Here is a 23,706-nt window from a genome sequence, read left to right as displayed (position 1 = left end):
CATGGAACAAAATACATATTTCCGTTTAGTTTATTCATTTCACAAGATATAGCCTTTTGGTAGCCAAAAAATAATTACAGGTTTTGTTTGTGCGATTAAACGCCTCTAGACTTTGAAGCATAAATTCATGAGACACTGACCGAAATGTTGGGATATTAAATTTAATGTTACGTCCGAAGTAAAATTTGTCAACAAATTGGGAAATATTTTCTAGATTTTATTTGTAACATTAATGTAATTTTATACCATCCACCATTCTATGGAGGATATAATAGCTTTCTCATTCCGTTTGTTACTCCTCGAAATATTTATAATAGACCCTTCAAATAATAGAGGTTGAGATGAAAAAACCGCAACCACTTTAGGCTGCTGTCAGTTCTTAGCTCGTCCGACAGCTGTTAAAATTATTCCAGTGATAGCTCATTAAATGGTTTACCAGCGTACAAAAGCATTTTGGTGAGAATTTTCCAGAAAAAAAGTTATTCGTGATGGATTTCAAGCTTGATAGTGTGATTTTTTTTATATTTGGCTGGAAACCCAGAAGTGGCTATCGTTAGAGCACTCCAGCTTTTAAATGTTAATAAATCTTTTGTGTCTCCTGCCATCGCTCGTTACCGTGATACTGGTAGCGTAGCCCAACGTCAAGGAAGTGGACGGAAGAAAATGGTTCGAAAGAAGAAATGGTTCGAAAAGTAACGAAGCGACTTGATCGAAAACCGCGTCGCAGTGGCCGAAAAATGGTTCGTGAGCTGAACATGTCGCAATATTCCATTCGGCAAATATTGAAAAATGAGCTCAAGGTAAAGCCATTGAAATTCCAAAAAGTGCAAGAACTTTCACCCCAACAGAAAAAAATGGACTCAAAAGAGCTAAAGAGTAGCTTCGGTTGGCCGAAAATGGTGAATTGCCGAATTTGGTTTTCTCCGATTAGAAAACATTGTTGCCCAGCAGTTTGTAAACAAACAAAATGATCGCGTTTACTTGCCAAAGAGATCAGCTGAAAATGTTTACCTTCGGTTAGCCATCAGAACTCAAGCGCCGGCCACGGTGATGGTGTGGGCCGCCATAAATGCCGAATGTTATCGCGAAAATATTCTGGTGGGTGTATTAAAGCCTTGGGCCGCAGACCTTGGACATTCCAACAGGACTCAGCACCATCGAAATTAGCAGGCGTCACCCAAGAATGGTTACAAAATGATGATCCTCGCTTCATTTCCAGCGCACAATGGCCACCAAATTATCCAGATACCAATCCGTTGGACTATTGTGTCTGGAGTATTTTGGAAAGCAAGGTTGACACTAAAAAATACCAAAGTGTCAAGCAAGCGCTTCGCAGGGAATGGGCCAAAATACCGCAGAGCAACATTTGAAGGTCATTTTTCGTGCCAAAAGTGACCAATTCGAACAAATCGAAACTTATTCGAAAATTTGGTGCTATTTCCGACATTTTTTACTTTCATTCGATAAAATTTAAAAAAATGTTAAAATCGTGTGGTTTGACTTTGTTGCAATTTTTAATCTCTGTATACATGTGACTTCTTTTTTATACCCTCCACCATACTATGGAGGGTAAATTAACTTTATCATTCCGTTTGTAACTCCTCGAAGTACTTATGTCAGACCCAACAATATTCTTGATCAGCGTAAAATTCTAAGTCGATTTGGCGATATCCGTCTGTCTGTTGTAATCAGGCTATCTTTCGAGTGAAATGAGATAGATGGCTAAAATTTTGCACACATGTTTATTTTTCCAGTAGGCATGTTAAGTTCGTAAATGGGCCATGTAGGTCCACGTTTTCAGATAGCCCCCATATAACGGTACCTCCCAATATTCGGTATTTTGATGATTTTACCGACATTATTCACTGGAATTGTTTCAAATTTGGTATTTGAAGTTCGAAATGGATATTACAGCCTATGACAGAAAATTGTCTGTGCAGGTCCACGTCTTCATATAGCCCCCATATAACGGTACCTCCCTATATTCGGTATTTTGATGATTTTAGCGACATTATTTAACGGTATTTTTTCAAATTTGGTATTTGGAGTTCGAAATGGATACTAAACCCTAAGACAGAAAAATGTCTGTGCAGGTCCACGTCTTCGTATAGCCCCCATATAAGGGTACCTCCCAATATTCGGTATTTTGATGATTTTAGCGTCATTATTCACCAGAGTTGTTTCAAATTACGTATTTGGAGTTTGTTATGAGAACTACAATCTGTGACCGAAAATTGTCTATGCAGATCCAGGTCTTCGTATAGGCTCCATATATCAGTACCTCCCAGCATTCGGTATTTTGACACTTTAGGTACAATACCCATGGAAATTGTTTGACATGTGGTATTTGAAGTTCGTAATGGATGCTACAGCCTGTGACAAATAATTGTCTATGCAGGTGCAGGTCTTTGCACAGCTCCGATATAACGGTACCTCCGTATATACGATATTTTGACGATTTTAGATACATTATTCACTGTTAATTTCAAGTTTCGAATTTGAATATGGTAGTTGCTTATGACACGCAATGCCTATGTAGGTCCACGTCATAGACTCCAATAGACGGCTATATTTGGTATTTTTAAAATTTTAACAGAATTTTATTATTTGAAAATTTCCAAATTCGTTCCAAAAGGTGGAGGGTATTCAAAGTTCGGTCCGGCCGAACTTACTGCTTTTTAACACGTTCAGTTCTACTTTTATGACCTATTGGATTTTCGGTTTAATTATTGAAAACATTGAAAATTTTCCGACATATTATAGTACGCATTTCCGCCAAATGACCCTTTTTGTAAACGCTTCTCATTCACAGTGATCCAATGCCAAAATTCATTTCTATTCCTACACTATATCAAATGTCAAGATTTTATCTCAATTCGTTCACATAATTCCAAATAGTACCGAATTTAGAGCATTTTACTCTTTTGGTACACCTATTGTCTGAATATTCGAAAACACAACAACAAAGTCCCTCATTAAAAATTCAGATTTCCAACTCCATCCCACCCAAATACCAAGTGTAATTTGGTTTATTATTTTACGACTTTTCAAGCTTTTTCATCTCTTCATTCGAAATTGGTATTAATTAGGTTAAGTTGGGGGGAGTATAGCTGATTGCTATCGGGCGCGTCCACAGGTTACGGATAGTGCAAAGCTCTTTATATGAACTGGTTAGTGGCAAATTGAATAAGCAGTCGCAGACAGGCACTGTGTTTGGGGGAGAGTCTAGACTTAAATAACAGAGTGCCAATAATCTTTAGACTGACGAGGCGATTTTTCGGAGCTCCATAAAGTAGTCAAACCTCTGTCCTGGTCTCTAAATAAAGACGACCTCTTAACCATTTATATTAACCATTATTCATAAGTTTATCCATCAGTGTAACAGATGTTGATGTATGTTATAGTCAGGGCATCGACTGTATTTTAAGGGAGCTTCGTTTATACCTTTGCAACTCAACGAATATTAGGTTTAGTTACATAGTCCTTTGTTCGGAGGTTATGCCATGGCAACCTCAGTCAACAAAATTATAAAGGTAAGGTCACATTGAGCAAATATTTGACGAAAAATGTCAAATATTTCTTTGTCACAATCTGACCACCAAATATTATTTGACGGTAAATACAAAGACAGCTGATTTTGGGAAAACAAAATTATTTGCCAGAAAACAAAAATTTGACCAGTGTGTCCATAATGTGAACACCTATGATCAATTATTTTCCTCTTTTTTGGTCAAACATTTATTTGACGGTGCAAATGTTTTGTAAGGTCAAACAAGGAAAAATATCAGTTTAAAACATTGGGCAGCATTTTGCTTTAAGAACAGGAGCATTTGTAACATGATGTTTAATGAATAGAAAAGCAAACGAATACAATAGTGGTATTGTTTATTTGATATTTTTGAATTAACTGAATTTGAATGTTTAGTAAAAATTTAATATATGGTCTTTTCCAGAACTGCAAGATGTAAAAGTTTTTACTACGATTACCGATTTTCCCTTTATTATATCGAAGAAAATTGACAAACTAGTAGATTCTTGCAGGTTCAGGAATAGGATATAGGTAGATGCATCAACGCTTGAAACATTGATATGTGAAACATTTTGAAATGTTTTGACAAAAATAAGAAGATTTTTCTATGTTTTTTTTTTACGCAATGATGTGTATTTTTCAACATTTTTTACAAATTTCAATAATATTTCATTCATTATTGTTTTGTCAGTTCATTGTCCCAGCAGCTATGTCGATGCGACTACCAGTATTCTTCTACCGTGATACAAACATACAAAAATGCAAAAAAATGTTCTGACAAGGAATTTATTCCACAACAGCTTCCTTCTCCAAATAAATTATACCAGAAACTCCATTATCTTTATGTCTCTCTTTCACTCTCTCTGTCATTTCTCTCGGCCAAATAAATTTATGTTTCCTCACAGTTTGATCAAACAATTTATTGGGAAAATATATTTTACGAATGTGAACATGTGTCAAACATGTTTCCCCATAGCACTATTTGATGTTATTTGGTGACTGTTTGAACAAACAAAATCTGTTAAATATTTGATTGTAATGTGAACATCGAATCAACTCTGTATGAATTTCACATTTGTTCAGTCAAATATGGGAAAACAAATTTCGATCAAATATTTGCCCAGTGTGACCGTACCTTAAGTGTGAAGTTTACCTCCAACTCGATAAAGATTACCTGCCAATCAGACTCGGGCAGCGATTCAGGATCGTCTGCAGGACGAAGCGGAAAATCTGTACTGAAGTTACTTGCCTCACTCTCGGTCATCGAATAATATTTAGCGGGTAAAATAGGCCATATCTTTTTTGTTGAAAAAATTCAAAATTTTTCATAAAACCGCGAATATTTTAAATCCCGGCGAAATCACAAAGCCATGACAAGGTTACTTCTGATCTTTACATTCATGTTAACATCCAACAAATCGGATATATAGCAAAATATGTGCGATATATATGTCTATCAAGAAGATATGCTTGAAAGATCTCTTATATGTCGAGAACGGCTGAACTGATTTCAACAGTTCTCATTAATTCAGAATGGCCTCTTGGCCGGAAAGAAAAAACGTCTAAAAAAATCGCATAAAAATATCTCTCTAAAGATGAAAATATTGATTTTTTAACATTTTCTCATATTTTTTCAATTTTGACATATTTTTGGCATATTTTCATTTTGAATTAAACATTTGGTAATATTTCTACAGCTACCAAAACTAAGTAGTTAGGATATCAGGATATCATATACAGATCGCATTTATGGCCCGATCCTTACGAAATTTTGCATGGGGATAAGATGAGTGTCAGAATAGAAGCCTACTCTTTTTGGAGATGATCGCCATATATTTAGGGGTTGAAATGGACCAAAAAACTGCAAAATTGCCAGCAGGTCGTAATTATCGCCCGATCTTCACGCACATTTGAATGGGGGTTACCGCACATTGCAAAAGCCAAGCAGTTTCTAATGGCCATCCAAAAATATTCATATGTGTTAAATAGTTTGCCAACTTTTGTAGACAAAATACGAAAATGTCCGTTACAGAGACTTTTTGGAGAATTCACAAATTTCACGAGAATTCTTCACGTTGAAGAATATAGTCAAATGTCTGTATCTCATATAGATGCGTTTCAGTCAAAAACCAATAATAAATGTTAATATTTTGCCACTTCTGAGAGATTATAGGTCTTTGGGAAATATTGGTTCCATATCTAGGAAGACCATTTACGTGCAACATCTACCAATAAATTGGAAATGAGCAAATTAGTTTAAGTTGTTATTTTTCGAAAATTAGAGAACGAAACCTGATGGTTTTCTTTAATTTTTTGTCACAATATCTTGTGGAATTCTGTCGAGCATTTCGCCTATGTAAACTGTATGGTTTATTATAGTGTTGTAGGGTATTCAACGGTCGGCCCCGCTCGACTGTAGCCTTTGCTTAATTGTTTTTTCATGTTTCTGCCCCAATTTCAGACTGAATGAGTCCCAGATTGATATTTCTGAGTTTATTTCATATAGACGTATGTCCCAAATCTACGTTCCCAATCGATATTCTCTTGGGGGTTACAAATTTAATAGAATACTAAATAGAACAGTGTGGCTTGTTTGTTCGGGATACCGTAGTATTTTGTTGTTGCAAAATGGTCAGGCTTATCCCAGACAAAAACAAGGGAACTGATGAGGATTGGTGGCTCTTTCCGAAACCTAGGTATTCCCTGCCTTACCCCCTGGTAAACATTATCATCGTTCTCCACTAATAAACAAACGTTGTTTTTATAAAAACAACAATAAAGGGATAAGCCTGACCATTTTGCAACAACAGAATACTAAATATTCTTTGCTGAGAAAGTGGACTTGGGGGTATACTAATGTGGGGACTATACTTAAATGAATGCCTATGTGGATAAATATCTCTAAGATGATTTTCTACCCCAGGGTTTTTTTACCCCAGGTAGCCTCTAGACTAAGATGTGCACTTTTCCGAAAAATAAAAATTTTATAAGAAGACGCCGAAAATACCTTACATCATATGATGGTGGTACCAAAACGTGATAATTTTTTGCAAAGATGGTTTCTTCTTAAATTATCAACATAAGCTTAAATTAGTACGAAAAATATGGTTAAAATGTAGAATATACTTGAAATCGGGTTGTTCCGTTATCAGGGGCTATGGCCCATATCATGACCTGCCAAAGCGATTAAAGGTATCTTGAATGTTTAGGTAGAATTTCTATTTTGCGTTCTTTATAGTCGGTATTTGACTGATTGCAGCCCCAATGTATTTTGCATTTTGTGTTCTCTGTCTTGTGTTCTATTGTCATGTGAAAGAAGCAGGTCCACTTTTTGAAATTAACCCCATAACGCTTCTTCGGTTATTTTTGTTTGTTTAAATGTATTCTCATCTTCCAGCTGAAGCACGATGTAGGTCCTGGAGTAGAAAGCATTTAACATCGTGTTGCGCCCTCATTTCATTTTTAATATTATTAATTCAGAGTTCAAACCAATAAAAAAATGTACACTTCAATATAGAAAAAAGAAAAAGAATCTTCAACTGGTTCGCTGATTTTTTTTGCGGCAAATTTTTAAAGGTCCTTACGAAGTTTATCGGTAGAATGTACTATTATTTTGAAATTCAATTCCATTGAAAAATTGTCGATTTTTCCCGATTTTAGAATTTTCATATAAAGCGACAACGGATATAATTGCTATTTATAGATTTTATGTATTTATTGGGTATTACGAATAAATACATAAAATCTATAAATAACAGTTTTATCAGTTGTGGCTTTATACTACCCAAAAAAACCTACACATCATATTAGAATTCAAAAAAAAAAAAAACAGTACAAGTGTACATTCGAAAATAGTAAGTCAAAATGGAAAAAATATGCAATATAAAACATTACTATTGTACATTTTAAAAGCTAAAATGAAAATGTTCAGATTTCATATTTTTACGCGATTTTTTTTGGATTTTATTTTTTTCTGCCAAGAGGCAATTCCGAATTTGTCTAAATTGTTAAAATCAGACCGGCGGTCTTTATGTTATAAGAGTAGTAACTAACACAACTTTCTCTTATAGAGAGAGATAGATTTAAAAGTAGGCTCGTTCCTAGGGTTGGATGGAAAGCCAACAGCATCTCGGGTAATAATTCTCAAACCGATATCTTCACTATTTTGGCAAATATAAAGATTTTAGATAAATCGTAATAGTGGGCGTAAATGGAGGCGTGGTCAATATTTTTTCTTTAAAAACCTAACTCGGGGTATGACGAACGTTTGTACAAAAAATTATGCAAATCGGTCCAGCCGTTTTCAACTGATTCCATTACCAACAAACATATATCTAAACATATATCTATATCTTAATTTTGACGGATTATCTCCAGTTTCAATAGGGTTCGTCCTTGGGCCAAACAAATGACTTGTGCAAAATTGGATAATAAATGCGACCTGCATTTTGTTCACAAGAATACATGGACAGACGGACGGACAGACGGACAGACGGACTGACATGCATAAATCAACTCAGAAAGTGATTCTATGGAGATCCTCAAAAGTAACTATGAGTCTATCTCGTTTCCTTTTGCCTGTTACAAACAAATGCACAAAGACATAATACCCTTACCCGTAATGTGGTGTAGGGTATAAAAACAATGAAGGGGACTAAGGGAATGCTTTCATTTAAATTTATATAGTTTTTTTTTCTCTCAGAAACAAAACACCAAATTATACGTATATAAAAAAATTTTCTAAAACCCTTAAAATACCTTAAATTAGGACTTTTATATTACGACTATCCATAATATTGGACTTTTCTTCACAAACTCTTGCAGAAAGAGATCTTCAAAATAATTAAAATTAGGAAGTGCCGTTCTATATGGTCAATATATAATAGTGGACCTATCTTTACAAAATTAGGAGGGAGAGATTCAGTACTCAAAGTGTCAAGTTACTCATGACTGAGTTTAGAATTGTGGTCAAAACCTTCAAAATATAGAAAATTTGGAGGTACAGTAATAAGGAGCCTATACCAAATATTAGAGCAATCTTGAAAATTTTTATTATGAAGAGATTATTATTATTATTTACAAATGATTTGGTTTAAAATTGTGGTCAAAAGATTCAAAATACCAAAAATCAGGAAGCAACGCTATGTAAGGGTTATATCGAAACGTGGACCGATATGTGCCGTTTTTACTTCAACCATACAAGGGGCAATATAAATGTCTGACCAAAATTAATTAAAGCGATAGAATGCTTCCCGTTTTTGAGGATCTCCGTTTTTGAGGATCTCACACCACTGTGCAACGGTGGTATATGCCTCGACCTCTAGTCAGGGGACCTGAATAGTCTATGCTGTAGTTCCGGTAATCGTCCATGTATCTTCCCCCTTCATACAACTTCTGAAATAAACGAGCTTGTAAAGGCCTTGATTTGATGTAATTTGCAAACATTTACAGTTGTATTTAGCACAGTTTTTATACCCTACACCACAAGGTGGTCAGGGTCTTATGTATTTGTGTATTTTTTATAACAGGCAAAATGAAACGAGATAGACCCATAGTTCCTTTTGATGGTCTGCATCGAATCACACTCTGAGTCGATTTATGCATGTCCGGCTGTCCATTTATTTTTGTAAACAAAATAACGGGCGAGATAAAAAAAACTGCAACAAAGCCAACCACCATAATTTTTAATTTTTTTTTTAATTTAATAGATGAAAGAAAAAAATGTGGAAATAGCATCAAATTTTAGATTTGTTCGAATTGGTCACCTTTGGCACGAATTATGGCCTTCAAACGGCCAATGAAATCGTCACACTCTGCCCCAATGTTGCTCTGCGGTATTTTGGCCCATTCCCGTCGAAGCACTTGCTTGAGGTGATTGGCACTTTGGTATTTTTTAGTGCCAAAATACTCCAGACACAATAGTCCAATAGTCCAACGGATTGGTATCCGGATATATTGGTGTGCTGGAAATGAAGCGAGCAACCACATTTTGTAACCATGCTGCTGTTGGCCAACCAACCAAAGATGCACCTCTTTGGCAAGTAAACACGATGATTTTGTTTGTTTACAAAGTAGCATGAACGTTTTTTCAAAGGAGAACACCAAATTTGGCAGTTCACCACCTACAGTCAAGCGAAGCAACTCTTTAGCTCTTTTGAGTCTATTTTCTTTTGCGGTGTAAGTTCTTGCATTTTTGGAATTTCAATGGCTTTACCCCGAGCTCATTTTTCAATATTTGCCGAATGGAAATTTGCGATATGTTCAGCTTACGAGCCATTTTCCGGCCACTGCGACGCGGGTTTCGATCAAGTCGCTTCTTTACGTTTCGAACTATTTCTGCTGATGTTGCTGTTTTCTTCCGTGCACTTCCTTGACGTCGGGCTACGCTACCAGTATCACGGTAACGAGCGTTGGTACGAGACACAAAAGATTTATTCACATTTAAATGCTGGAGTGCTCTAACGATAGCAATTTGGGGTCAAATATAAAGAAATCATACTATCACTCTTGAATTCTATTACGAATAACTTTTTTTCGGGAGAATTCTCACCAAAATGCTTTTGTACGCTTGTAAACAATATAATGATCTGTCACTGGAATAATTTTAACGGCTGTCGGACTAGTGGCTTAGAAATGACAGCAGTTTGATGTTGGTTGCAGTTTTTTCATCTTATCCTGTATTATTCATCTGATCTGTTATATTTGTTCTCCACAGCCGTAATATGCATTGCTTAGCAACGATATTCAGGGAAATATATCAAATTCGGCTTAGAAATACCTTTGCCAAATTTTATGGAGATCGGTTCAGGTTTGGATATAGCTCCCTTATATATCATTATATAAGTTAATTGGGCACCAAATGGGTAATAAAAGCCCGAATTGAAAAGACACAAATGCCTCGACAAATTAAGTCCTTTGGACTTCAAATCGTAACTATAATCATAGTTGGGTTGATCTAATGCTCACAAATTACACGTAAACAATTTTATTTTTTATATGAAGCTCTGCTAAATATCTAAAGTGAGGTAGGGTATCCGTCCGACTTTAAAACTTTCTTTAATGGTTAAATCTTTGGGCAATGCTTTTTTGTGACCCACTGGTGGGTCATGAGTCTCGACTCATACCTTGGAAATATTGGTGTAAACTTATACAAACCGAAGCATCATAATGAATTGAGTACTTCGATATGAACTGTTGCCTAGTGAACAGTATTATCGACAATTTTATATTCAATGCTGCGTACAACATGTATGGAAACATTTTGCTGTAGGAACATAAATGTGGCAGACGACAATATAAAACACGAATGCTGCTGGTCGGTCGGATGCTGTTAGCAATCGATGGCGCCCAAATCAGTTGTCATTCGCTTGGCACACGTTGCGGTTGATTTTGTCGGTCAAAAAATACAAAAAAAAAAAAAAAAAAAATTAAAAGTGAAAAAAAATTGAATAATAAAAAAGCGTAACATGTTGCGCCGTTTTTTGTTTTAACAAAATGTAAATATTTACTATTTCAACTAGAAAATGTACATACAATACATTAATGCATGTATACATGTGTTTGTTTATAACAACGTTGAGAGGAAACGGAAATACGCTAAACAAGTTTCACTGAACGAAAGCAATTACGAGTTAAATTGAGTTGCTGTTGTTATTTGGTGAAAAGTGAAATGAAAACGATAGCAAGTGTGGGTGTTTATGCGAAGTTTTTAAGTGCCATAAAAAAAGCAAATATCAGCAAAAAGTACAAGTGCCTGTGCGGATCAAATGTTAAATATTTTTTTTATTTTTAATGTTTTCGATTCATAGGCCGCAAATGAAAATGGCAATACAACAGGTTGTAGTTTATTTTAAGGAAACCTTTAGAGACTAATAAAACTACTACAACGAGGAATTTTAGCCACGTCTTAGCCGACCAGTCGCAGAAAAGGTTGTTCACTAAAAACCAAATGGGTTTAGTTACTGTAAAATACAAGTCCTCAAAGACAATATTAATGTCTACGTAAAACTTTTTGGTATTTCGAAATGGGATTTTTTTTTTGCATTTTCTAGTGGTAACATTAGAAAAAGGTAAAATTAATGAGGAATTGGATACAAATATACTCAAAGGGACGATTAAATTGGTTCAACTCCATGAAAAAACAATATTTAAAGAACTTTTTTACAAATGTTCAAGAAAATCCAGTTAGGAGGGTCATCACTATCCATATGTAGGAAACTATCCGCAACAAATATACATTTATCGTGGAAATTTGTGTGACCTAAATTATAGGAGCTGTCATCGATATTGAATGCGTATTGCTGATTCAGAGCGATTTAGATTTTTAATTCGATAGAAACAAATATGTGGTATAGGAAATGGACTTGATTCTGGCACATTTTGCATAATTTTCATCAATTTTTTTTTTTAATAGTTGCTCCTTTCGAAATTTCCTTTTTAAGCACACCCCTGATGGGAGCTATATTCTTGTCCCGATCGATATCCACCAATTTCAATAAGGATGCATATAGAGTGCATATTATATTAAAAGCATTTCATATTAAATCGTATGAAAACTTTTTCTATATCTGAAAAAATTATATCAGAACAAAACTTGGCACAATTAAGTCTAGTCGGAACCTTTAAAAACATACAGGGTGAGATGCTGTCATTTCCAAGCCACTCGTCCGACACCTGTTAAAATTATTCCAGTGACAGTATATAATATTGTTTACAAGCGTACAAAACCATTTTGGTGAGAATTTTCCAGAAAAAAGTTATTCGTGATGGAATTAAAGCGTGGTAGTGTGATTTCTTTATATTTGGCTGGAAAACCACAAGTGTCTATGGTTAGAGCACTCCAGCACTTAAATGTGAATAAATCTTTTGTGTCTCGTACCATCGCTCGTTACCGTGATACAGGTATCTTCGCCCGACGTCTAGGAAATGGACGGAAGAAAACAGCAACATCAGCAGAAATGGTTCGAAAAGTAAAGAAGCGACTTGATCGAAACCCGCGTCGCAGTGGCCTAATAATGGCATATCGCAATATTCCTTTCGAAAAAATATTGAAAAATGAGTTCGGGGTAAAGCCACTGAAATTTCAAAAAGTGCAAGAACTTACACCGCAGCTTAAAAAAATAGACTCAAAAGAGCTAAAGAGTTTCATTGGTTGAAAGTGGTGAACTGCCGAATTTGGTTTTCTTCGACGAGAAAACATTCGCTGTCCAGTAGTTTGTAAACAAACAAAATGATCGTGTTTACTTGCCAAAGAGGTCAGTGGAAAATGTGCGCCTTCGGTTGGCCAGAACTCAAGCGCCGGCCATGGTGATGGTGTGGGCCGACATAACAGCCCATGGTCGCTCTCCGCTCGTATTAATCGACCGTGGCATCAGAATAAATTCCGAATATTATCGCAAAATATTCTTGAGGGTGTATTAAAGCCTTGGACACGCAAACATTTTGGCCGCAGACCTTGGACATCCCAACAGGACTCAGCATCATCGCACTCAGCACGCGCCACCCAAGAATAGTTACAAAATAAGGTAACAAAATCTCCGGATACCAATCCGTTGGACTATTGTGTCTGGAGTATTTTGGAATGCAAGGTTGGCACTAAATAATACCAAAGTGTCGATCACCTCAAGCAAGCGCTTCGCCGGGAATGGGCCAAAATACCGCAGAGCAACATTCGGGCAGCGTGTGACGGTTTCATTGGCCGTTTGAAGGCCATAATTCGTGCCAAATGTGACAACTTCGAACAAATCTAAATTTATTCTAAACTTTGATACTATTTCCGATATTTTTTGCTTTCATTCCCTGTACTGGGAGGTGCCAAGTTTGAAAAGAATCGGTTGCTCATCGCCTTTTACGAACGTCATGTTTTTCAAAATTTTGACCCATTGTGTGGGAGGTACCATAAGGAGTGGTCCGATATATCTCATCTTCATAACAGATATTGTGTTGTTAAAAAAATGGGATGTGTGAAATTTGAAGACCATGGGACTTTTATATCACATTTCATTAGAGAGGCTATTATTAAAAATGTTGACCCTTTGTGGGGTATGTACATAATGGAGTGAATCGATATTGCTTATTTTCCCACCGGACATAGCACTAATAGAAACATTAGAATGTAGGGGTGGTATCAGAAGGAGTGGACAATATTTCCCATCTCCGAAACAAGAAAAAAAAAACTGTTAGTTCGGCCTGTCCGAACTTTGATTATCCTCCACCATTCGGAACGAATTTGGCAATTTTCGAAAAAATAAAATCTTAAAAATACCAAAAGCAGCCAGATGGCTTTATATTTAGTCTGGTTTTACGAGATCCTCATGGACATTTAACCTCGTCCGATGCACGTCAACATTTTGATACTCTATGTCTCACTGTGATACGGGGTGGATTTGTTTGTAACAGGCAGAAAGGAAACGAGATAGAACCATATTTTCATTTGATAATACCAGTAAAGAAAGTCTTAAAGTCGGGCGGGGCCGACTTTATGATACCCTACACCACTTTGCTAATTTAGTAGAGCTCCACATAACAATTAAAAGTTTTTATGGGAGAATTCAATCATACACGCTATGATTATAATTATAATTTAAAGCTATGCCGAAGTATTTGTATATTATAAATTCGGACTTGTGCTGCCCATTTGGTGCACAAATAATTTAAAATCGGATAAAAAAATATATATGGGAGCTATATCCAAATCTGAACCGATCTCGATAAAATTTGGCAAAGATTTTTCTGTGCTGTATTTGATATATTTCCCCGAATATCATTGTTACGGAGTGCATATTACGGTTGTGGGTAACAAATACAACAAATCGGATGAACAATATATATGGAAGCTATAGCTATATCTGAACCGATCTTTACCAAATTTGACATACTAGCCTCTAGACTCAATTCGGTCGTAAGTGCCAAATTTCATCTCATCGGGGCAAATATTAGACGTTTGGTGCACAATATAGGGTAAATCGGACGAAGTTATATATGGGAGCTATATCCAAATCTGAACCGATCTCGATAAAATTTAGCAAAGGTATTTCTGAGCTTTATTTGATATATTTCCCCAAATATTGTTGTCGCAGAGTGCATATTACGGCTGCGGAGGACAAAAATAACAAATCGGATGAACAATATATATGGGAGCTATAGCTGTATCTGAACCGATTTCGATAAAATTTGGCATACTTATTTTCAGGCCTAATTTGGTTGTATGTAAAAAATTTCATACTATTCGGGCTGATATTAAACGTTTGGTCCACAATAAAAAGAAAATCGAACGAAGATATATATGGGAGCTATATCTAAATTTTGACCGATTATCTCCAATTTCAATAGGGTCCGTCCTTGGGCCAAACAAACGATCTGTGCAAAATATCACCTGGATCGGACAATAAGTGCGCCCTGTACTTTGTTTACAAAAATACATGGACTGACGGACATGCATAAATCGACTCAGAATGTGATTCTATGCAGACAATCAAAAGGAACTATGGGTCTATCTCGTTTCCTTTTGCCTGTTACAAACAAATGCACAAAGACTGACCACCTTGTGGTGTAGGATATAAAAATGTAAAAATTATCCCAAGTTTGAAAAGAATCGGTTGCTCATCGCCTTTTATGAACGTCATGTTTTTCTAAATTTTGACCCATTGTGGGGGAGGTACCAGAAGGAGTTGTCCGATATATTTCATCTTCATAACAGATATTGTGTTGGTAAAAAATGGGATGTGTGAAATTTGAAGACCATGGGTCTTTTATATCACATTTCATTAGAGAGGCTATTATTCAAAATGTTGAACCTTTGTGGGGTATGCACATAATGGAGTGGATCGATATTGCCTATTTTCCCACCGGACATAGCACTAATAGAAACATTAGAATATAGGGGAGGTATCAGAAGGAGTGGACAATATTTCCCATCTCCGAACTCGATCTAGTTTTAAAAACAAGAAAAAAACTGGCCGAACTTTGATTACCCTCCACCATTCGGAACAAATTTGGCAAGTTTTGAAAAAATAAAATATGTTAAAATCTTAAAAATACCGAATGCAGCCAGATGACTTTATATTTAGTCTGGTTTTACGAGATCCTCATGGACATTTAACCTCGCCTGATGCACGTCAACATTTTGATACTCTATGCCTCACTGTGATACGGGGTGGATTTGTTTGTAACAGGCAGAAAGGAAACGAGATAGAACCATATTTTCATTTGATAATGTTAGATGTTTCCTTCCATTTGTTCATCAAATATTTTATATCAGCCCAGCCTGGATGGATTCTGGCACACACAACCGAATTTAGCCAGGAAGCGTATAAGTAGGATATACGGTTATATTCATCCATTTGATATATCTCAAAGACATGACATGCATTCTATAGCAATTACATTTGGTACGAGAGGTCACATACAACATAAGAATACCTTCATCAAAAATAGTGGAAGTGGATTACGATATAGTTTCCATATGGTCGTTCAATCCGATATCGAATTTATGCCGCATTTGGAATGATCTACCTCAGATAAGTTTCCAATCTAAAAGCTCATTTTCGCAGATAGTTTTACTTAATACGCATAGTGACGTAGGTTATCATAAAGTCGATTCCACACGCTTTTGTCCTTTCTTTTCTAGTTAAAATTGTTCTTTCACTAAAATGTTGCAACTAATTTCGATTTAACAATAATTTCTGTCACAACTTGAGACACTACACAGCAGCTAAGTTTAAAAATATCCATCTCTCTTTAATCAATCAACTTCCTTCACATTGTTGTTGTTTTTTTTTTTTTTTTTTTTCATTCAATCAAAAACAATAGCAACAAAGAAAATAAATGTTTTTATGTTCCTGTCATAAAATCTGTGTTGCTGCCGAAGGCGATGTCATTTGATGTCAAACAGAAGTTGTAGATTTTCCATCAATAATCACGCGCGTACTGAGGACACTCGTGCCAGGCGAAATCAATTTGAACAGATCTCACGGATACAAATTGATTAATGGAATGTTAAATAACAATGCTAACCGATGCGTGGTTGGAAGGTGGAGTAGAGATACACGGAAATTAATCAATTGTATTTGAAGTCGATTTATGTACGTCAAAGTACCTGTTGGAAAAGTACAGTACATTTAAAGGTGAAATTTTAAAGAAACTTTAAAAGCAACATTAGTACAAGTACAAAGAAGGCAAACATAAAGAGAAATAATTTGGTGTGCAGATTTTATACAGGAAAACTTCTTCACTTAAGTAGATGACTTCAATATTGTGACATTAAAAATATACAGGCAATAATAAAAAGTTTTGAAAGCTATATAGGGTAAGTGTGCCTAAGGTCGGCATGTCCCATTAGTCGGCAGTTTTGAAATTTAAACTTAAATAACTAAGAATAGAATTGACCAAATAATGAAATAATTGCAAAAAAACGTCAACAGTGTTCTCTGCTCTCTTTCTGTAAAAAAACAATGAGCTCCGATCATTTATTACGAGAGAATAACGGTTTTCGTCAGTGAGTGTCTTCCAACGCATACGATAGTGCTTGTTTGTAAAGAAAAAAATAGTGGTGGCGTCAACTTAATCATCGATTTAAGTAAATTAAATTTAATACTTTTGGAATCAGAAATATTTTATTTAAGAATATAACATTCTAAAGATCATTTTACAACTTAAAAACATACAAATCAACCATTTTTCTATTATATTATTTAATGCCGACATTAGGAAAAAAAGATTTGCCAGTAGTCGGCAGGGGGCGCCGATTACTAGAAAAATATAATTTTTGACCCAACACAAATAAAAAAATATTTTTGTGTCGGCAGTTGTTTTTATTTGTGCTTTTTGACCAACTTTTCTAAATTAAGTAGGTTTTTTAACTCAGCTATTTGACATAGCGGTGGCATTTTTGAAGAAAGGAAAGAGATCAATTCACAAATTCCAAATATAAGAAAGGTACTTTTTTCTTTTTTATTTAATCTCATTTTTATTTTAATTGAAAGTTACTGAAGGTAACCATACTATTCATAATTTTCTACCTATATTTGGTGTAGAGTGATAATTAAATAAAACACTATTTAAAAACGAAATTAATTAATTGAACTGTGAATTTGTAATATATTATACTATTAGAAATAAAAAAATACTGAAAAACTATATGCCGACTACTGGCAAATAGACATGCCGAGCACTGGAAAATGGTGCCGACTACTGGCAAAAAACTACTATTTTAGTAAAATTGCAAAATTTGCCAATTTAATAAAAACTAATTCAATTTTTGTTTATTATTTCGAAAATTAAACAAAATTTGGAATCTGAACAACTTTATTTTTCTGCAATTGAAATATCTCACTCAGAATGTTGAAAGATTGAAACATTGAAAATTCTAAAAGTGCCGACTACTGGTACACTTACCCTATCAAAAAAAAAAAAATAAATAAATAAATAAATAAATAGAAACAGTCGAGTCAAACTAGACTTTTGCCCAAATACCCACAAAATTAAATGTGGATAGGGAGCTAGAGTTTAGAAAAATCACAATTTTTATAAAAATTTCATGTTCTACAACTTTTGGTTTAGGTGATTTTAAATCCTTGTCGAAAGAAACCAGTAAAAAAACAACAAGACATAAAAACAAATAAGCAATAGGGCCGACCATGTGATACCTTGCAACACTTCAAAATGGTAGAAGCCCTCTTCTGTCCATTATGTAAGATTTCGTTTTTGAAATTATGTCATAGAGCACTGATCAGTTATTACCTTAGCTTTTTTAACAGGGACATTTGCCCAATATTTACCCACTCCGCCATGCTGTTAGTTGTTGTGGTCCATTTAACAGCTAAATATAATCCAATGGTCATACAAAATGTTAGCCTTATCCCTCTCCTTAACTCTCTTCTCATGCAAAATTCGGTGGCGATTGGTTTCAATTGTGTGATGAGGATTTTTTTTGTTTTTGATTCATTTGAATCCCTAAATATTTTGCGATCATCTCCAAGAGGCAAGAGGTCACTCTGTATCTTTAAATTTAGAGCCATCTATATGATTTGCTTGTCTACGATACTTGGCTATATTCATCAACGAAATCAGCATAAAAAAGCAAGAAGTTCGCACTTCATGTGTATTTTGGATTTCGCCTGTAGGTTATTTTCACTGTTTCGGTAGAATGGAAATGTTGGTATTTTTCTCACACAAAAGGAGTGATCCACTCTACCCGCTGTCCTTAACTCTAACTTCATGCGAGGTTTCGTGTTCTTTGCTTTCTATTTGTGACCTCTGTAACGGCTGCAACGGTCAGGAACGGTTTTAGTTGTTGGTTCATTTCAACCCTAAATATATTGCGGACATCTTTAAAACAATATGCCAAGCGCTTCTAACCTTAACCTTACCCTTACGAATATTTTCAACCTGTGTTATAAGGTGAAAAAATATTACGAAATGTACACTTCAATATTATAAGTCAAAATCAGGAAATGTTTCAGTTTTTCGTTAATCTCTAAATATTATGCGATCATCGCCAAAAGCGATAGGCTTCTATTCTGACCATAACCCCACCTCCATGCTAAATTTCGTGAGGATCAGGCCATAATTGCGACCTGTACCGTGATTACAAATTAACTTGGACAGACGGACGGACGGACATACATAGCTAGATCGACTCAGCTCGGCGAGACCAATAATATATCGTACATAATTTTAAGACTTTCAAGGATTTTTATATTATTCGCAGTTTTTCCTCTTTCATTCTTTTCTTTTACTATTTTCACCAAAAACTCTTTAAAATCGTTCATTTTGAAGTTTTTCCGCAGAGGACACTTAATTTTTGTGTCCAAAACTATTTCAACGCCTCCATATGTAACCCCGGGTATTTTTCAGACAAAAATAGTGGCCCATTCTACCCGCTCTTCATGCGATATTTCGTGGTCTTTGGTTTCTATATATGACCTTTATAACGGCTGCAAAATCAGGACATTTTTAGTTGTTGGTCCATTCCAACCCCTAAATATATTGCGGACATCTTTGAAAACAATAGGCCTAGCCCTTCTGAGCCTGAAGTATTCTAGGAATAGTTCATGTATTAGTCTTAACATTATAAACACAATTTTCGAAAACTGACATATGTACTTGTTCATTAAATTTCTCGAAGGAGATAGAGTCGAAGAACTCTGGCAAAGTTCTTTTATGAAATATACGTCTCTTCTTCCCTACCCTCATGTGTTGCCGGTTCTGTCATATTTTGCTCTGAGAGTGTAAATATTTCATTGAATGATTTGAAATTGATAACGAATAATATGTATTATTACGGTAATAGATTAATTCAATTTAAAATTCATTTCCGTTGAAAAGAATTTTATTCAATTTTAAAAAGGTTTCATTTCCCCTATTTAAAGTTTGGTTTCATTGGAAAACAGATTTGATTTATTCCTGAAATTCCATATATGAATATCCTATATTTTCACTTAGGCCTACTCTCGACACTAAACACTAGCAGGGACATTGTTCCGTTTCATAAATCAATCCCATGCGAAAATTCTTCGCATATTATAGGCAATTCAAAAAGAATCATTGGGGAGAGCTGTCTGTTTGTTTTGTATGTTTTGACAGTGAAAGTTTCGAATTTTTCCCAATTCCTCCCACACACACACATATATATTTATGTTGTATACCCCTCCCCCCTCTTGGCTGAATGTCTACGTGCCAGCAATGTTGGTTGTGTTTTCCTGCTGTAACTTTTATCCTGCCACTTTTTTTGCCACGTTATTGATGGCAACGTTCTCTGTGCGTAGCGTTTAGATTTTGGTAAATTAATGAGTTATGCGGTCGTGCTCGTGCGTTTTATGTTTCGAATTCTTATGGCTTATAACACTAAGTTGATGCGGTAAACCAAACAATTTGCCATTTACGGGTTTTCATTTTTATTACAACTAGCGAATGTTTTTCCAAAATATTTGTTTGTTAAAGAAAAACAAAACGTAGGGCGATAAAAAACACACATATTTAAAATAATCTGGAATTGAAAATTGATGGAAAATCAATCATTTGCTATTTAAATCGGGAACTGGAAATGTTGAAAATAACTTCAAATATTATTTTAATTTGACAAATGTCTTTAAAATACCTTCAAAAGAGGTTCAAGGTTAATTTGTGCATTCTAAGATATGGACAGTTATTAGCATGAAGGGACAAATTCATTGTAAAATATAGCAACATTAATTTTTGAATATGATATCTCTCAAATGGCCGCCTCTGGCGTTGATGACGTATTGTGCCCATTTTGCTGTATTTTGCTGCATTTTCCATCGTTTTTGCCAACATTTCGGCGAGAATAGCGGCTATTTCTTCACGAATGTTGTCCTTGAGCTCTTCTACAGTCCTTGGCTTGTTAACGTAAACCTTTGACTTCAAATATCCCCACAAGAAGAAGTCAGGCGGCGTCAAATTGGACGAACGCGGTGGCCAGTCCAAATCACCACTTTTCGACATCAAACGGCCCGGAAACAAATTCTTCAGAAAATCGATTGTTATGCGACTTGTGTGCGGTGGAGCGCCGTCTTTTTGAAACCAGAACTGCCTCATACGCTTTCGACGAATAATTGGCACCACAAAATTGGTCATCATGTCGCGATAACGCTCCTGATTGATGGTAACAGCATGGCCATTTTCATTTTGGAAGAAAAACGGCCCAATGACCGTTTTCGCACTAACGCCGCACCAAACTGTGACTTTTTCGTCATGAAGAGGAACTTCTTGAATCTCCTGAGGATTTTCAGTGGTGTAAAACCGCCAATTTTGTTTATTTACGGTCCCATTCAATGTGAAATGGGCTTCATCGGACATGATAATTTTGTTCCAAAATTGCTCGTCATCTTCGGCCATTTCGATGACTCTTTGGGCCCATTCCAATGCGTCAATTGAATTTTGTACGGGAACAAATGCAAATCAATGCGAATAATCCGTTGTAAAGTGGACCGAGCCATGCCCAACTGCTGAGAACGGCGTTTTTGGGATGTTTTTGGGGACCTCTCAACACTGGCTCGTACGGCAGCGATATTCTCGGCCGATCGCCTTGGTCGACTTTTATATGGCCTCTTCGGATTTGAAAGAGCCTTACCAGTCGAACATTTTTCGCACTTCTCACATTTTTTAATGTTTTAAAAGCACGTTGAGTTTTCACAATTGAATTCTTCTGTTGAATGTAAATTTCAACTATTTCAGAGCGCTCGAGTTGCGTGTATTGGTTCATGGTAAAAATCTGCTTGGACTGACGCTTCAAACGCGGTATGTCATTAAGTGATGTGCAAAGTTGTGCGTTGCCAGATGGGTCCGTCGAATATGGGCAACCCTGTAGTACAACTAAGAAACAATATAATTAATTGCATCTTAGGATCCCATACAATTCGATGAGGATATTCTTGTGTTTTGTATTTGACCTCTCGTACCAAATATAATTGTTATAGAGTACATGTCATGACTTTCATAACTACAAATCTGACATATTCTAAATTGGGCTGATATTACGCATTCAGATATAGATACAAATCGACAAAAATTTGGGAGATGCATTTTAAATTTGGGATATGTATAAAATCAAATCGGATTAAATATATATATGGAAGCTATGGTTATATCTGAACCGATTTTCACAAAATTTGGTACACTTGCTTTTTGGCCGATCCGATCGAATGAGCCTAAATCCATTTATTTTGGGCTGATATTACGGATTTGGTGTACAACAAAGCTAAAATCTGATGAAGATATATATGGGAGCTGTATCCAAAATTTTATGTATAAATTTTATTGAATGTCGGAAATATCATCAACTTTTAGAATAAGTTTAGATTTGTTGGAATTGGTCACCGTTGGCACGAAACGGCCAATGAAACCGTCACACGCTGCCCGAATGTTGCTCTGCGGTATTTTGGCCCATTCCCGGCGAAGCGCTTGCTTGAGATGAGCGACACTTTGGTATTTTTTAGTGCCAACCTTGCTTTCCAAAATACTCCAGACGCAATAGTCCAACGGATTGGCATTGTGCGCTGGAAATGAAGCGGAGAACTTCATTTTGTAACCATTCTTGGGTGGCGCGTGCTAAATGCGATGGTGCTGAGTCCTGTTGGAATGTCCAAGGTCTGCGGCCAAAATGTTTGCGTGCCAAGGCTTTAATACACCCTTCAGAATATTTTCGGTTGTTATGTAGGTCCACATCATCACCATGGCCAGCGCTTGAGTTCTGATGACCAACCGAAGGTGCACATTTTCAGCTGACCTCTTTGGCAAGTAAACACGATCATTTTATTTGTTAACAAACTGCTGGACAACGAATGTTTTCTCATCGGAGAAACCCAAATTCGGCAGTTCACCACTTTCGGCCAAGCGAAGTAACTCTTCAGCTCTTTTGAATCTATTTTCTTTCCGTTGCCGTGTAAGTTCTTGCGCTTTTTGAAATTTCAAAGGCTTTACGCCGAGCTCATTTTTCAATATTTGTCGAACGGAATTTTGCGATATGCCATTTTCGGCTACTGCGACGCGGGTTTCGATCAAGTCGCTTCTTTATTTTTCGAAACATTTCTGCTGATGTTGCTGTTTTCTTCCGTCCACTTCCTTGACGTCGGGCTACGCTACCAGTATCGCGGTAACGAGCGATGGTACGAGACAAAAAATGTATTCACATTTAAATGCTGGAGTGCTCTAACGATAGCCACTTGTGGTTTCCCAGCCAAATATAAATAAATCACACTATCACGCTTCAATAACGAATAACTTTTTTTCTGAAAAATTCTCACCAAAATGGTTTTGTACGCTTGTAAACAATATAATGAGTCACTGGAATAATTTAAACAACTGTCGGCAGTCTACAGCTAGTTGCAGTTTTTTTCATCTCACCCTGTATATTCTAGATCAGCATTAAATTCTATGTCGATTTAGTGATGTCCATCCGTCTATCCGTCTGTGGAAATCACTCTAGCATCCGAACGAAATGAAGTAGGTTGATAAAATGTTACTCAAAGGTATATTACGTCTGACTTTTGGTATTGAAAATGGGCCATATAGGTCCACGTTTTGGTATATCACCCATATAATGGTACCTTCCTATTTTCGGTATTTTGGTGATTTAAGCGACGGAAATATTTCAATATTATTTGTCTGTGCAGGTACACATCTTCGTATAGCTCCCTTATAATGGTACCTCCCTATAT

The 23,706-nt window shown here is 35.9% G+C and overlaps 1 protein-coding gene across 5 annotated transcripts in view; it reads left to right on the top strand.

Moving 5' to 3' along the window:
- The window catches only part of LOC131804684 (calcitonin gene-related peptide type 1 receptor-like), a 79,474-nt gene that overhangs the window by 14,992 nt on the left and 40,776 nt on the right, over positions 1–23,706 (top strand). The window contains exon 1 of one of the 5 annotated variants that reach the window (XM_059127744.1): positions 10,921–11,025. The exons of 2 other annotated variants lie outside the window; for them this stretch is intronic. The gene's annotated coding sequence lies outside the window, so the exon portion shown is untranslated. Of the gene's footprint in view, positions 1–10,920; positions 11,026–23,706 lie in introns of those variants that run through there. 2 more of the 5 variants (XM_059127740.1, XM_059127743.1) reach the window with 2 other exon arrangements.

Source organism: Musca domestica, unplaced genomic scaffold (genome assembly GCF_030504385.1).
Source record: "Musca domestica strain aabys unplaced genomic scaffold, Musca_domestica.polishedcontigs.V.1.1 47, whole genome shotgun sequence".
In the NCBI taxonomy this organism is placed as follows: domain Eukaryota; kingdom Metazoa; phylum Arthropoda; class Insecta; order Diptera; family Muscidae; genus Musca; species Musca domestica.
Note: the sequence above shows the minus strand (reverse complement) of the source record. Positions and strands in the feature narration are given on the sequence as shown.